Raw genomic sequence first — 17,318 nt, forward strand, 5'->3', positions numbered from 1 at the left:
CGCTGTCACGCTTAACGATTTCGTTAACGATATCGTTGCTACGTCACAAAAAGCAACGATATCGTTAACGAAATTGTTATGTGTGAAGGTACCTTTACTATCAGGGCCAGATTAAGGCCACATTCATACGTTGCGTCCTGTCCTGCGGGTTCTCCCGCAGCGGATTTGATAAATCTGCAGGGAAAACCCGCTGCTGTTATCCCTGTAGATTTATCGCGGTTTGTCCTGCGGGTTCCGCTGCGGGTTCCGCTGCGGGATTTTACCCCTACTATTGATGCTGCATATGCAGCAATATGCAGCATCAATAGTAATGTTAAAAATAATAAAATAATTATATACTTACCCTCTGACGTCCCGATCTCCTCGGCGTTGCAGGCGGCGGTCCGGTTCCAAAGATGCTGTGCGACCAGGACCTTCGTGACGTCACGGTCATGTGCCCGCGACGTCACCGCAGGTCCTGGTCGCATAGCAAACCTGAGACCGGACGGCCGCGTGCAGCGCTGAGACTTCAGAGGTGAGTATATCATGATTTTTTATTTTAATTCTTTTTTTTTTACTCAAATATGGTTCCCGGGGCCTGGAGGAGAGTCTCCTCTCCTCCACCCCGGGTAGCAACCGCACATTATCCGCTTACTTCCCGCATGGTGTGCACAGCCCCATGCGGGAAGTAAGCGGATCAATGCACTTCTATGGGTGCAGAATCGCTGCGATTCTGCACAAAGAAGTGACATGGTCCTTCTTTTTTTCCGCAGCAGTTCCGCACGGTTTTTTCCGTGATTTTCCGCAATGTGGGCACAGCGGTTTTTGTTTTCCATAGGGTAACATTGTACTGTACCCTGCATGGAAAACTGCTGCGGACCCGCAGCGGCAAAATCGTAGCGGTTCCGCGGTAAAAACCGCATAGTGTGAACATAGCCTAAGAATGGTGGATGGGTGCGTGCATGTAGACATAGGCCTTTACACTAAAGTCTATGGAGGCCCTCAAGCAAACTTGTCAACTTTTTTGGCCGGAGTCTGGGAGAGGGTGAGTTTTGTAGCACGCACAAAGATTTTTGCCCATCACTATGCCCTCTTTTATTGGTCATACTTCTGTACACCCAATCTTTGCACACTCTACGTCTACATACCCAAGAGTACAGGATACATTAAACCTTCTCAGTAGGTTTCGGGCACTTTTTTGGCAAGGACTGGGAAATTCAAGAAGTCTGGGAGATGTCCTCATTTTTGGCAGATATACAGTCAAAGCTTAACCTATCTTTGACCCTAGTGGAAAGAACCACATTGGTATGTGGACACCTCTTCTTGGCTCAGGGTGTATGACCCACCTGCGTGCCTTAGGCTTATGATATTGTCGAGAGTTACGAAAATTAAGATGAAGCTACACGTTTTGATTATTATTTGTACATTTTCTTTTATTCCCTTATTTTCATTTCTTAACAAGATTATTACAAAAAAAAGTGTTCAGAGCACGGGCGCTCTAGGACACAGTGAAGATGTACTTGCACTGCACACTTGAACTCTAGTGCTGTGCCTTTAAGGCACACAGTCACATGACTCTGGGTGCAGAGGGCAGATCCGTGCTGCACACGGAACGTTGCAGGATCTCTCCTCACCCGTAGAAAGTATTTGGGCGTTTTCAATGGAAATAGAATACCAGCACAAACTAAATTAGTTTTTTTTCTGTGAAGTGACCCCAGGAGGCTTCTGATCAGGTACCAATCCCAGGACTGACCATTATGTGTGTTACTGTCACCCTGACCTCAGAAGATTAACCCTTCCTCTCCTATATTTGTGCAACACCAGCACTCTGCAGTACAGGCTGATTATTGCTTTATCAGATGCTATAAAGATTTTATGTTCTGGGTTGTTTATGATAAAATACTGGGAAGACAAAGCCTGTAACTGGTTAGTAGTGATTTATGGAGAAGTTAAAAAGTTCCATCACCCGTGGTATGTTATATGTGAGAGTGCATGTAAGTCTGACAGCAGGACTGAGCAATAGCTCGTATATCATTGTATATGGAGGACAGTATTATAGTAGTTATATTCTTGTACATAGGGGCAGTATTATAGTAGTTATATTTCTGTACATAGGGGGCAGTATTATAGTAGTTATATTCTTGTATATACGGGCAGTATTATAGTAGTTATATTCTTGTACATAGGAGCAGTATTATAGTAGTTATATTTCTGTACATAGGGGGCAGTATTATAGTAGTTATATTCTTGTATATACGGGCAGTATTATAGTAGTTATATTCTTGTACATAGGAGCAGTATTATAGTAGTTATATTCTTGTACATAGGGGGCAGTATTATAGTAGTTATATTCTTGTATATACGGGCAGTATTATAGTAGTTATATTCTTGTATATACGGGCAGTATTATAGTAGTTATATTCTTGTACATAGGAGCAGTATTATAGTAGTTATATTCTTGTACATAGGAGCAGTATTGTAGTTATATTCTTGTACATGGGGGCAGTATTATAGTAGTTATATTCTTGTATATACGGGCAGTATTATAGTAGTTATATTCTTGTACATAGGAGCAGTATTATAGTAGTTATATTCTTGTACATAGGGGGCAGTATTATAGTAGTTATATTCTTGTACATAGGAGCAGTATTGTAGTTATATTCTTGTACATAGGGGGCAGTATTATAGTAGTTATATTCTTGTGCATAGGGGGCAGTATTATAGTAGTTATATTCTTGTACATAGGGGCAGTTTTATAGTAGTTATATTCTTGTACACAGGAGGCAGTATTATAGTAGTTATATTCTTGTACATAGGGGCAGTATTATAGTAGTTATATTCTTGTACATAGGGGCAGTTTTATAGTAGTTATATTCTTGTACATAGGGGGCAGTATTATAGTAGTTATATTCTTGTACATAGGGGCAGTATTATAGTAGTTATATTCATGTACATAGGGGCAGTTTTATAGTAGTTATATTCTTGTACATAGGGGCAGTATTATAGTAGTTATATTCTTGTACATAGGGGCAGTATTATAGTAGTTATATTCTTGTACATAGGGGCAGTATTATAGTAGTTATATTCTTGTACATAGGAGCAGTATTATAGTCGCTATATTCTTGTACATAGGAGCAGTATTATAGTCGTTATATTCTTGTACATAGGAGCAGTATTATAGTAGTTATATTCTTGTACATAGGGGCAGTATTATAGTAGTTATATTCTTGTACATAGGAGCAGTATTATAGTAGTTATATTCTTGTACATAGGGGCAGTATTATAGTAGTTATATTCTTGTACATAGGGGCAGTATTATAGTCGTTATATTCTTGTACATAGGAGCAGTATTATAGTAGTTATATTCTTGTACACTGCTCAAAAAATAAAGGGAACACTTAAACAACAGAATCTAACGCCAAGTAAATCAAACTTCTGTGAAATCAAACTGTCCACTTAGGAAGCAACACTGATTGACAATCAATTTCACATGCTGTTGTGCAAATGGAATAGACAACAGATGGAAATTATTGGCAATTATCAAGACACCCTCAATAAAGGAGTGGTTCTGCAGGTGGGGACCACAGACCACATCTCAGTACTAGGGTAGAGCGAAACGGATCGGACAAATTAAAAAATCGCCGACTTTCGGCAAAGTCAGGTTTCATGAAACCCGACCCGATTCTAGTGTGGGATCGGCCATGAGGTCGGCGATCTTCGCGCCAAAGTCGCGTTTCATATGACGCGTTCAGCGCCACTTCTCAGCCAATGAAGGAGCACGCAGAGTGTGGGCAGCGTGATGACATAGGTCTCGGTCCCCACCATCTTAGAGAAGGGCAAGACAGTGATTGGCTTGCTTTCTGAGGCGTCACAGGGGCTATAAAGGGGCGTGCACGCCGGCCGCCATCTTACTGCTGCCGATCATAGCTTAGGGAGAGGTTGCTGCAGCTTCATCAAAAGAAGGGATATAGTTAGGGAGGGAATATTAACCCCCAAACCGCTTGTGCTGTAGCGATTTCCACTGTCCAATACCACCTTTTCTTTGCAGGGACAGTAGAGTTTTTATTTTTGTGCATCACCTCTGTAGCTTATTAGGCTGCCTTATAAGGCTCCCTGATAGCTGCATTGCTGTTTGCACGCTGCTGTGCAAACCAACTGATTTTTTTAAAAGCAAAAATCCTGTTGCTCCTTTCTGCACAGTTATCAAGTTTATATACACCTTCTACCTTATTTTACAGTACCATGTAACGGTTGTTATTTTGGTTAGATTTCCCCAAAAATGAGGAAGTCTGGTGGAAGAGGCCTTGGGCGGTCGTTGCCAGCTTGTACTGATGGTGGTGTTGGTGGTGGCGGAGCATCTGGTGGTAGTGGGAAAAGCAAAATAGAACCTAAGGCTGGAGGTGAGCCAGCGTCATCGTCTGGCTACATAAGGCCTCGAAGGCTCCCTTATCTGGGAGTAGGAAAACCGCTTTTAAAGCCGGAGCAGCAGGACAAAGTTTTGGCTTTCCTTGCTGACTCAGCCTCTAGCTCTTTCGCCTCCTCTTCAGAAAGTTCCAAATATAAAAGCAGTGGATGCTCCCGGTCAGGAACAAGTCGCTTCCTTGTGTCCTTCACCCAAACCAAAAGTGAAGGATGCGTCAGGCGACACTACAGGTTACTCCATGGAGCTGTTTACACATACCGTGCCTGGGTTAGAAAGGGAAATTGTTAACAGCCCATTACAAGATGAATAGGACATGGAGTGCACTGATGCACAGCCACAGCTAGATTATTATGCTGTTCCATTGACTCAGATCACTACATTGCACTCGCAGTGTATTGAGCCAGAATCTGACCGTGATGAGACTATGGTGCCCCGTCCCGAACGCTATAGCACCTTACACGGTGACACAGAGGAAGGCGCACATGACATTGAAAAGGAGGTGATAGATGACCAAGTTGTTGACCCAGAATGGCAGCCATTGAGGGAAGAGGGTGCCGCTGCCAGTAGCTCAATAGCGGAGGAAGATGATCCGCAGCAGCCATCTACATCGCAACAGCTTTCATCTGGCAGGCCCATATCTGGCCAAAAACGTTTGTCAAAAACAAAAAACAGTTTTAGGACAGCGTGGCCATCCGGTGAAAGTAGCACAGCGTGCAATGCCTGAAAAGGTATTCCATAGTAGGAAGAGTGTAGTGTGGCAATTTTTTAACCAAGATCCGAGTGATCAGTCAAAAGTTATCTGTAAGAAACGCTCAAAGACCTTTAGCAGAGGGAAGAATCTCCAAAATTTAAATACAATGTGCATGCTTAGACATTTAACCAGCATGCACTTGCAAGCCTGGACTAACTACCAAACATCTCGTACCGTTGGTGCACCTGCTCAGAAGGAAGGGTGTCAGCAATGCTACATTGCTTCCCTCACTGTAAGCCCACCGGTTAGGACACCACCAGCAGCAAATGTGGAGGTATCATCGCAAGGCCAAAGCAGTCAGGGAATCACAAGGTTATTGGTAGGAAACACTGTATGTAGGCCAACATCAAGAATACCATCACCAACCCTCTCTCAATTCGCCATGTCCACCACCACCACCACCGCTAGTTCCACCATATGCAGCTCTCCAGTCCAGCTCACCCTACAAGAGACTCTCGCTAGGACAACAAAGTACTCATCCTCTCATCCGCGTTCACAGGGTTTGAATGCTCACATTGCTAGACTAGTCTCATTAGAGATGATGCCCTACCGGTTGGTTGAAAGCGAAGCTTTCAAAGACCTGATGGCCTACGCAGTACCACGCTATGACCTACCCAGTCGGCACTTCTTTGCAAGAACAGCCATCCCAGCCCTCCACCAGCATGTCAAAGACCGCATTGTCCATGCACTGAGGCAATCAGTTAGTAGAAAGGTGCACCTCACAACAGATGCATGGACCAGTAGGCATGGCCAGGGATGTTACGTTTCCATCACGGCGCACTGGGTTAATGTGGTGGATGCAGGGTCCACAGGGGACAGCCATAGTGGGACAGTTCTGCCTATCCCACGGTCTAGGAAACAGTTGGCTGTAGGCGTTCGCCACCCCTCCTCCTCCTCCTCCAGAAGCGAAAGCTCGTCCACAGAGCGCAGTCGCACGACCACTCCATCCGCAGCTGCCAGTGTTGCACACGAGGTGTCCCATTATCGAACAGCTAGTGGTAAGCGTCAGCAGGCTGTGTTACAAATTAAGTGTTTGGGCGACAACAGACACACCGCGGAAGTTCTGGCCGAGTACTTGCAGCAAGAAACTCAGTCATGGCTGGGCAGTGTACATCTTGAGGCAGGCAAGGTAGTCAGTGATAACGGAAGAAATTTTATGGCTGCCATAGCCCTTTCAGAACTGAAACACATACCTTGCCTGGCTCACACCTTGAACCTGGTGGTGCAGTGCTTCCTGAAAAATTATCCGGGGTTACCAGCCCTGCTCCTGAAGGTGCAAAGACTTTGCTCGCACATCCGCCGGTCGCCCGTACACTCCAGCCGTATGCTAAACCATCAGCGATCGCTGAATCTTCCCCAGCACCGCCTAATAATCGACGTTGCAACAAGGTGGAACTCCACACTGCACATGCTTCAGAGGCTGTGCGAACAGAGGCGTGCTGTAATTTATTTGTGGCAGGATACACATACACGTGCGGCACTTGGATGGCAGACATGGAGTTCTCTGGTGTGCAGTGGTCGAAGCTCCAAGACCTCTGTCAAGTCCTTCAGTGTTTTTAGGAATGCACACGGCTGGTAAGTGCAGATGACGCCATCATAAACATGAGCATCCCACTAATGCGTCTGCTGATGCAAAGTTTGATGCACATTAAGGAGCAGGCGTCTGCAGCCGAGGAGGTGGGAAGCCTTGATGACAGTCAGCCATTGTCTGCTCAGGGAACTCTCCTGGACGAGGTGGCGGACGAGGAGGAGGAGGATGATGGAGATGAATATTTATGGGAGGAGGATGCTTCTCAGGGGGCAATAGAAACTGGTGGCATAGCAAGGTAAGGTACAGGGTTTTTGCGGGACACAAGTCATATTGATTTGCAAGAAAGTGCTCCTCAACCCAGCACAAGCAGTGAATTGACACCTGGAACATTGGCCCACATGGCTGAGTATGCCTTGTGTATCCTAAAAAGGGACCCCCGCATTATCAAAATGATGACCGATGACGACTACTGGTTGGCCTGCCTCCTGGATCCACGATATAAAGGAAAATTACAAAACATAATGCCACATGAGAATGTTGAGCAAATATTGGCTACCAAACAAGCAACTCTTGTTGACCGTTTGGTTCAGGCATTCCCAGCACACAGCGGCGGTGATGGTTCTCACACGAGCCGTAGTGGGCAACATGGCAGAGGTGTTAGAGGTGCACAAATCAGAAGTGGCGTTGGACAGAGGGGTTTTATGACCAGGTTGTGGAGTGATTTCGCAATGACCGCTGACACGACAGGTACTGCTGCATCGATTCAAAGTGACAGGAGACAGCATTTTTCCAGTATGGTTACGAACTACTTTTCTGCCCTTATCGATGTTCTCCCTCACAGGTCATTCCCCTTTGATTACCGGGCATCTAAAATAGACACCTGGCCTGAATTGGCAGAATATGCATTACAGGAGCTCGCTTGCCCTGCTGCTAGTGTGCTATCCGAATGAGTCTTCAGTGCTGCTGGTTCAATACTGACCAAAAAAAGGACACGTCTGGCCACCCAAAATGTCGATCATCTAACCTTCATTAAAATGAACCAATCATGGATTTCCTATTATTTGGCCCCACCTTCCCCTGCTGACACGTAGGTTGCCTGAAAAATGTCTTGCTTTTGGCCTCCTCTTACTGACTGCTCCAATTCCTCCATTTGCAGCTGCTGAATGTCCACCATAGGCCATTTTTATACCTCCCTAAATGGGCTGACTCCCCCCACAGGGCCGTTGTCACCACCTGGCGCAAGCACCCGTGCGAGTGCCGTTTGCATGGACAGGTGGGTGTGCCCACTCTTGGGCGACGGCACTGGCACAGGGTCCCTCATAGTACAATGAAGTGTCTCTGACGGTGGTGGTGCACAACCAACGTCAGACACACCGTCGTAATATGAGGGGCCCTGTGCCAGTACCGCCACCCACGAGAGAGTGTTCCCCCACAGCTCGAACAGTGCTCTACCACTTGCAATACTTACCTCTCCCTGCTCCACCAATGTGTAGTCTATGCTGTTAAATCCTTCAATGGCACTGCCAATACAAATTTGTTGAAATGATAGATGATAGTTAAAATATACAGGGGCCCTGGCCTCCATTTAGACCAGTTAATTCTTTGCGCCTACTACCACTGTCTGCTAGTCAGCAGAGGAGCCCACCCCTGTACCTAGCTATGCCACCTGTTTACTTATGAACAATTTTTTGGCAGACATTTAGCCCACTTTATTATTTGGGCCCACTAACTTAGTCTGCTACTCATTACAATTTTCCGAAGCAGAACAAAGCAATGCCGCCTGTTTAGTCCTGTCCCAATGTTGAACTGCATTTAGCCTACTTACTTATTTGGTCCTACTAACTGTGTCAGCCTCTCATTACAGTTGTCCTCCGCTGAACAAAGCAATGCCGCCTGTTAATTCCTGTTACCAATTTTGAACTGCATTTAGCCTACTTACTTATTTGGGCCTACTAACTGTGTCAGCCTCTCATTACAGTTGTCCTCCATTGCACAAAGCTATGCCGCGTGTTTAGTCCTTTTACCAGTTTTGAACTGCATTTAGCCTACTTTAATATTTGGGCCTACTAACTGTGTCTGCCACTCATTACAATTGTCCTCCGCTGAACAAAGCAATGCTGCCTGTTTAGTCCCGTTACCACATTTGAACTGCATTTAGCCTACTTTATTATTTGGGCCTTCTAACTGTGTCTGCCATTCATTACAGTTTTCCTCCACTGAACAAAGCAATGCCGCCTGTTTAGTCCTGTTACCACATTTGAACTGCATTTAGCCTACTTTATTATTTGGGCCTTCTAACTGTGTCTGCCACTCATTACAGTTTTCCTCCCCTGAACAAAGCAATGCCGCCTGTTTAGTCCTGTTACCACATTTGAACTGCATTTAGCCTGCTTTATTATTTGGGCCTACTAACTGTGTCTGCCACTCATTACAGTTTTCCTCCACTGAACAAAGCAATGCCGCCTGTTTAGTTCTGTTACCACATTTGAACTGCATTTAGGCTGGTTTCACACTTGCGTTTTTGTCTGCAGCGTTTTTAACGCGTTTAAAACGCATGCAAAAACGCATGTAAACGCGTGTCAACGCTGCGTTTTTTTGCCGCATGTGTTTAACGCATGCGTCTAAAAAACGCAGCGTTGGCACGCGTTTACATACGTTTTTGCATGCGTTTGCGTTTTTTGTGCACATGTCCAAAAAAATTAAAGGAGCCAAAAAAAGATAACCTGACACCACCAATGGGAATAGAGAGGGCGTATATGATGGGCTCTCTATATATAGACCCTAGGGTTACAGAAATGTGAACAGCTTGCTACTGTTTCCTGGGTCATGATGGATCTTCGCATGGAGAGCTTTTTTTTCAACCTGGATTTCATCTTCAAGATTTTTCTGGCCTGTGCTTTTGCTTGGGATTTTTTGTGTGTGTTTTTCTTCTAGATTTCTTGCCTCAGGGGAGAGTTTATCTTCATTCCACTTCCAATACCAGCTTGGAATATCAACCCTGTCCGGCATAGTTGTGGACACCTGTCGGGCGTTATGGAATGTACTCCATGAGGAGTTTATACCAGTACCCACCGTGGACATGTGGCGTGAAATTTCAGATAAATTTTTGAATGTGTGTGATTTCCCCAACTGTTTAGGAGCGGTGGTTTGAAAGCACATCCGCATTATCAAACCTGCCAGAACCGGATCGGAGTTTTTCAACTACAAACAATATTTTTCTGTAGTGCTCATGGCAATAGCAGATGCGGACTGTCGCTTCATCGCCGTGGACATTGGAGCTTTTGGCCGTGGCAATGATTCCCAGACTTTCAAGAGCTCGGATATGGGCCGTCGGGTGTATGGCAACAATTTTAATTTTCCCCCTCCACAGCCTCTCCCCAACACTCAAGGTCCACCGCTGCCATTTGTTATGGTTGGGGATGAGGCCTTCCAGATGTGTGAAAATCTACTGAAGCCATATTCTAGTCGGGACTTGGACCACACTAGAAGGATCTTCAACTACAGACTGACCAGGGCCCGGAGAACAGCAGAGTGTACCTTTGGCATTCTGGTTGCTAAATGGCGCATTCTTGCAACAGCCATAAATCTAAAAGTGGAAACAGTCGACGAGGTGGTCAAAGCCTGTGTGGTTCTCCACAATTACATAATTACTAAGGAGCGACCCCACATTGAACTGGATGAACCAGTTGCACACCCACTGCCTGATTTTCAGCATCACCCGATGCGGTCAACTGCAGCCGTTGGTCTCATGCGGGACCAATTTGCGGCCTACTTTGTTTCCGATATTGGACGGGTGTCATGGCAGGACAATGTTGTGTAAATGTCCTGTTGTATCTTTATCTTTACCAGTTATATTATACACTGATAAAAATATTTCAAATTAATAAACTTGAGTGTTGGTTGTGTTGACCGTGTCTCCTATCTTTTTCCTCTCCAAACAAAGGTTGACCAAAGACGGGCAGTAGATATGTATGTATATCATATTTTGTAATCCAAAACCAGGAGTGGGTGATAGATGATGAGGTAATAGTTATTATTTTAATATCATAATTGACCTCTTATATTGTTGCACTCCCTATTTTGGTTTACAAATAATGATATAAAACACTGGCCACATACTTCTAATAATGGCAACCATGTTGATTTATTAGTAATCTTGTTGACGTCATTGCGTCAAGACTGAGACAATCACTGTCACAATATCTATACCCATCAAGTCAAGTGTCAGAAATAATGAATTCATGATAAACATATACATGCTCATGAATTCACAATTTCTTACACCTGGGCAGGTGAGCATAGATATGTAGCGTGTGACAACCATTGTCACCTCATTTGTTGTGTAATAGATTAGGTATAAAGAAGAGAATATGGTGAATATACAAAGCAGTTATCAACTCAATAGGTCAGGTGTCTTAACTTATGAGTTTTTGGACACCTGACCTGTTCAGTAGAGTACTGAACTGGATTTCCACCATTTTCTCTTTGTACTGTCACACTACATGGAAATAAATGTTATATTTTATGGGCCACCGCATATCTCTATACTAAAGACACACATATAGCTGCAGTCTTGTATTTGAAACTACTGGAGATATGTTTTGGCCCAAAGAATAAGTGTGTGGCGAAGTTTATTGGCGCACGGTGTGTATTGACGGCGGCGATAGACACAATAAACAAAACATAATTGTGGCAAATTAACATTTTTTTATTTAGTTAACAAACAAATTAAAAAACGTATTTATGGGTACCGCGACGGTTTGTACCGCGACGGCTTGGGGTAGAGTGATGTAAACGGGGGGTGTTAAGAACTGAAGCCTGGCTCACCGTGGAGGAGGCAGAGGTGGCAGGAGAACGGGCAATGAAACTGGAAGGGTCTGGAAGTTCGGGGATGGGGCTTGACACATGAGAGGCTTGAGACGCACTGGAAGGGTGAGACAAAACTGACAATACAGACACATCGGTAGGTGATGGGGGAGGAATACTAAGAGTTTTTTTTTTTGTTTTGTTTTTGTGAGTTTTTGTTTGTATTTGCCTGGTAGGGGAACGTCTTGGTGGGCTCATATGTTGTTGCGTGGTGGCGGGAGACACGTCAGGGTCCGGCTGTACTGTCTCACAGCCCATTTCGATTGTGGATCGCTCGGCCACACCAGAGTCCAGCTGCATCGTAGTGGGGGGGAACATAAAGCCCTGCCAGGGTCCTGGTGCATCGTTGGGGGGGGACATAAACCCCTCCCAGGGTCCTGCTGCATTGCTGGGGGGGAACATAAAGCCCTGCCAGGGTCCTGCTGCATTGGGGGGGGTCCTGCCCGGAAAGCCATGCCTGGATCCTGCTGCATCGGGGGGCGGGAGGGGGTGTCCTGCCCGGAAAGCCATGCCTGGGTCCTGCTGCATCGGGGTGGGTCCTGCCCGGAAAGCCATGCCTGGGTCCTGCTGCATCGGGGTGGGTCCTGCCCGGAAAGCCATGCCTGGGTCCTGCTGCATCGGGGTGGGTCCTGCCCGGAAAGCCATGCCTGGGTCATGCTGCATCGGGGGGTGTCCTGCCCGGAAAGCCATGCCTAGGTCCTGCTGTATCGCGGGGGGCCGGTCCGATACGCCATGCCTGGGTCCTGCTGCATTGGGAGGGGGCCGGTCCGAAAAGCCACGCCAGGGTCCTGCGGCATCATGGTGTCAGTGGAGGAGGTCCAAACCGGAGCAGCGGTTGTCACAGTGGTGGCGGTGGGATGTCCAACAGCACTTGTCATCGTGTTCGCGCTGTAGTGGAGTACACCTGTTGATGGAATTGAGGTGGCCGTGCAGTGGTATGCAGCAGAGGTAGGAATGGAGGTTAATCGTGACAGTGACGGCACAGTTGGATATGCCACCACTGTCTGCTGTACATTGCGACTCTGCTGCATAGCCTGCACAAAAGCAGCATTGCAGGCCTGCATCACACTGAGCTGGAGATAGGGCTAAGGTATTCCGACATGCCCTGCTCTATTTGGTTAAAAAAATGATGAGCTGGCATCTGGAGGTCGGCTTTAACTTGATCAAGGCTTTTGGTGACATCCTGGATACGGCAATTTAAGAGTTTATGAGACACATCCATTCGGTCATCTAAAGCCTTGACTGCTTCGTGTAAAACCGAGCTCAAGTGCAAAAATTCGGGCATGAGTGACCTATCCGAAGCCCTCTGTCGCTGCTGGGATGAGCCCGCAAAAAAGGGTGCAGTGAAAGAGGACTGCGAAAGGGGAATACCTGATGGGCCAGCTCCCTGGTCTCCAGTGAGTGTGGAAGGCCCACCTGCTGCTGCGCTGCTGGATGGCTGGGACGGGTCCGTGGCTGCCGGAAGAAGGACCGTCCAGGACCTGGGGCGACAGTCGTGCTGTGTGTGCTGTGAAAAAAGGAAACAGAAAATTAATACCAAAATATAACAAGACGGTAAATCCTGTGGAATTTGAAAATACATATTATGTCAATGCAATACAACCGGAAGCATGTGAGAAATACTTACGCTCTCTGGAGAAGGACCGGTCTTAAAAATGACAGCACACGATGGTACTTGTACAGTCGGTGCCTTGCTCCTGAACCACTTGCAGCACGATTCTCTTCGTGCAGGTCCTTGTTGAAGCGGTCCTTCATGGAACGCCAACTGTTATGGACCTGGTGGTTAGGAGCACCCGAAATGACCTGATGGTTAAACTGATACAGGACAAGCTCTGGGAAGTGGGAACTCTGCTGACCGCAAGCCCTAATCCTATCACACACACTAGAAATAGCCGTGGAGCGTACCTGACATGGCCTAGACGCCTCGACACAGCCTAAGAACTAGCTAGCCCTAGAGATGGAAAATAAAGCCTACCTTGCCTCAGAGAAATTTCCCCAAAGGAAAAGGCAGCCCCCCACAAATATTGACTGTGAGTTAAGATGAAAGTCACAAACACAGAAATGAAACAGGTTTTAGCAAAGGGAGGCCAGACTAACTAAACAGACAGAGGATAGTAAAGGTATCTTTGCGGTCAGCACAAAAAACTACAAAAGACCACGCAGAGTGTGCAAAAAGACCCCCGCACCGACTCACGGTGCGGAGGTGCCACTCTGCATCCCAGAGCTTCCAGCTAGCAAGGCAAAATAATGAAAGCAAGCTGGACAAGAAAACAATGAACAGAAAATAACAATCAGGTTCTTAGCTTCTTGCAGGAAGAGACAGGTCACCAGAAAGATCCAAGAGCGAACTGAACAAGCACTAGAACATTGACAGCTGGCATGGAGTAACGATCTGAGTGGAGTTAAATAGAGAAGTCAGCCTAAGAATAACCTAGGTCACCTGTGGAAGGAACCTCAGAACCAGCAACTCCACTCACAGCCACCAGAGGGAGTCCATGGACAGAACTCGCCGAAGTACCATTCATGACCACAGGAGGGAGTTCGATAACAGAATTCACAACAGTACCCCCCCCTTGAGGAGGGGTCACCGAACCCTCACCAGAACCCCCAGGCCGATCAGGACGAGCCAAATGAAAGGCACGAACCAGATCGGCAGCATGAACATCAGAGGCAACAACCCAGGAATTATCTTCCTGACCATAACCCTTCCACTTGACCAGGTACTGGAGTTTCCGTCTCGAAATACGAGAATCTAAAATCTTCTCCACCACATACTCCAACTCCCCCTCGACCAACACCGGGGCAGGAGGGTCAACGGAGGGAACCATAGGTGCCACATATCTCCGCAACAACGACCTATGGAACACATTATGGATGGCAAAAGAAGCTGGAAGGGCCAAACGAAATGACACAGGATTGAGAACTTCAGAAATCTTATAAGGGCCAATGAAACGAGGCTTAAACTTAGGAGAGGAAACCTTCATAGGAACATAACGAGACGACAACCAAACCAAATCTCCAACACGAAGTCGGGGACCAACACAGCGACGGCGGTTAGCGAAACGTTGAGCCTTTTCCTGGGACAATGTCAAATTGTCCACTACGTGAGTCCAAATTTGCTGCAACCTGTCCACCACAGAATCTACACCAGAACAGTCCGAAGGCTCAACCTGCCCTGAAGAAAAACGAGGATGGAAACCAGAATTACAGAAAAAAGGCGAAACCAAAGTAGCCGAGCTGGCCCGATTATTAAGGGCGAACTCAGCCAAAGGCAAGAAGGACACCCAATCATCCTGATCAGCAGAAACAAAACATCTCAGCTATGTTTCCAAAGTCTGATTGGTTCGTTCGGTTTGGCCATTTGTCTGAGGATGGAAAGCCGAAGAAAAAGACAAATCAATGCCCATCTTAGCACAAAAGGACCGCCAAAACCTTGAAACAAACTGGGAACCTCTGTCCGAGACGATGTTCTCCGGAATGCCATGCAAACGAACCACATGCTGGAAAAATAATGGCACCTAATCGGAGGAGGAAGGCAATTTAGACAAGGGTACCAAATGGACCATCTTAGAGAAGCGATCACAAACCACCCAGATGACCGACATCCTTTGAGAGACAGGGAGATCTGAAATAAAATCCATGGAAATATGCGTCCAGGGCCTCTTCGGGACCGGCAAGGGCAAAAGCAACCCACTGGCACGAGAACAGCAGGGCTTAGCCCGAGCACAAATCCCACAGGACTGCACAAAAGAACGCACATCCCGTGACAAGGAAGGCCACCAAAAGGATCTAGCCACCAAATCTCTGGTACCAAAGATTCCAGGATGACCAGCTAACACCGAACAATGAACCTCAGAGATAACTCTACTAGTCCATCTATCAGGGACAAACAAGTTCTCCGCTGGACAACGGTCAGGTCTATCAGCCTGAAACTTCTGCAGCACCCGCCGCAAATCAGGGGAGATGGCAGACAAAATTACCCCCTTTTTGAGAATACCAGCCGGCTCAGGAACATCCGGAGAGTCAGGCACAAAGCTCCTTGAAAGGGCATCAGCCTTCACATTCTTAGAGCCCGGAAGGTATGAAACCACAAAATCGAAACGGGAGAAAAACAGCGACCATCGAGCCTGTCTAGGATTCAACCGTTTGGCAGACTCGAGATAAGTCAAATTCTTGTGATCAGTCAAGACCACCACGCGATGCTTGGCTCCTTCAAGCCAATGTCGCCACTCCTCGAATGCCCACTTCATAGCCAACAACTCTCAATTGCCAACATCATAATTGCGCTCAGCAGGCGAGAACTTTCTAGAAAAGAAAGCACATGGTTTCATCACCGAGCCATCCGAACTTCTTTGAGACAAAACAGCCCCTGCTCCAATCTCAGAAGCATCAACCTCGACCTGAAACGGGAGTGAAACATCTGGCTGACACAACACAGGGGCCGTAGAAAAACAACGCTTCAACTCCTGAAAAGCCTCAACGGCCGCAGAGGACCAATTGACCACATCAGCACCTTTCTTGGTCAAATCAGTCAACGGTTTAACAACACTAGAAAAATTAGCGATGAAGCGACGGTAAAAATTAGCAAAGCCCAGGAACTTCTGCAGGCTCTTCACAGATGTAGGTTGAGTCCAATCATAAATGGCCTGAACTTTAACAGGGTCCATCTCGATAGTAGAAGGGGAAAAAATGAAACCCAAAAATGAAACCTTCTGAACCCCAAAGAGACATTTAGACCCCTTCACAAACAAGGAATTCGCACGAAGGACCTGGAACACCATTCTGACCTGCTTCACATGAGACTCCCAATCATCCGAAAAGACCAAAATATCATCCAAATATACAATCATGAATCTATCCAGGTACTTTCGGAAGATGTCATGCATAAAGAACTGAAACACAGATGGAGCATTAGAAAGCCCGAATGGCATCACCAGGTACTCAAAATGGCCCTCGGGCGTATTAAATGCTGTTTTCCATTCATCGCCCTATTTGATACGCACAAGATTATACGCCCCTCGGAGATCTATCTTGGTGAACCAACTAGCCCCCTTAATCCGAGCAAACAAATCAGACAGTAGCGGCAAAGGGTACTGAAATTTGACCGTGATCTTATTAAGAAGGCGGTAATCAATACACTGTCTCAAAGAACCATCCTTCTTGGCCACAAAAAAGAACCCTTCTCCCAACGGTGATGACGACGGGCGAATATGCCCATTCTCCAAGGACTCCTTTATATAACTCCGCATGGCGGCGTGTTCTGGCACAGATAAATTGAACAGTCGACCCTTAGGAAACTTACTACCAGGAATCAAATCAATAGCACAATCACAATCCCTATGAGGAGGTAGGGCACCGGATTTGGGCTCATCAAATACATCCCGGTAATCCGACAAAAACTCAGGGACTTCAGAAGGAGTGGAAGACGAAATTGACAGCAATGGAACATCACCATGTACCCCTTGACAACCCCAGCTGGACACAGACATTGATTTCCAATCCAATACTGGGTTGTGGACCTGTAGCCATGGCAACCAAAACGACCACATCATGCAGATTATGCAACACCAAAAAGCGAATATCCTCCTGATGTGCAGGAGCCATGCACATGGTCAAATGAGTCCAATACTGAGGCTTATTCTTGGCCAAAGGCATAGCATCAATTCCTCTCAATGGAATAGGATACTGCAAGGGCTCCAAGAAAAAACCACAGCGCCTGGCAAACTCCAAGTCCATCAAATTCAGGGCAGCGCCTGAATCCACAAATG

At 46.4% G+C, this 17,318-nt stretch overlaps 1 protein-coding gene across 5 annotated transcripts in view; it reads left to right on the top strand.

Annotated features, from left to right (window-relative positions):
* Window positions 1-17,318, top strand: part of THNSL2 (threonine synthase like 2) — a 90,480-nt gene that overhangs the window by 8,272 nt on the left and 64,890 nt on the right. For 2 of the 5 annotated variants that reach the window (XM_069744950.1, XM_069744951.1), the window contains exon 1: window positions 1,582-1,712. The exons of 1 other annotated variant lie outside the window; for it this stretch is intronic. The gene's annotated coding sequence lies outside the window, so the exon portion shown is untranslated. Of the gene's footprint in view, window positions 1-1,571; window positions 1,713-1,960; window positions 1,974-17,318 lie in introns of those variants that run through there. 2 more of the 5 variants (XM_069744946.1, XM_069744949.1) reach the window with 2 other exon arrangements.

Source organism: Ranitomeya imitator, chromosome 1 (assembly GCF_032444005.1).
Source record: "Ranitomeya imitator isolate aRanImi1 chromosome 1, aRanImi1.pri, whole genome shotgun sequence".
Classification (NCBI taxonomy): Eukaryota; Metazoa; Chordata; class Amphibia; order Anura; family Dendrobatidae; genus Ranitomeya; species Ranitomeya imitator.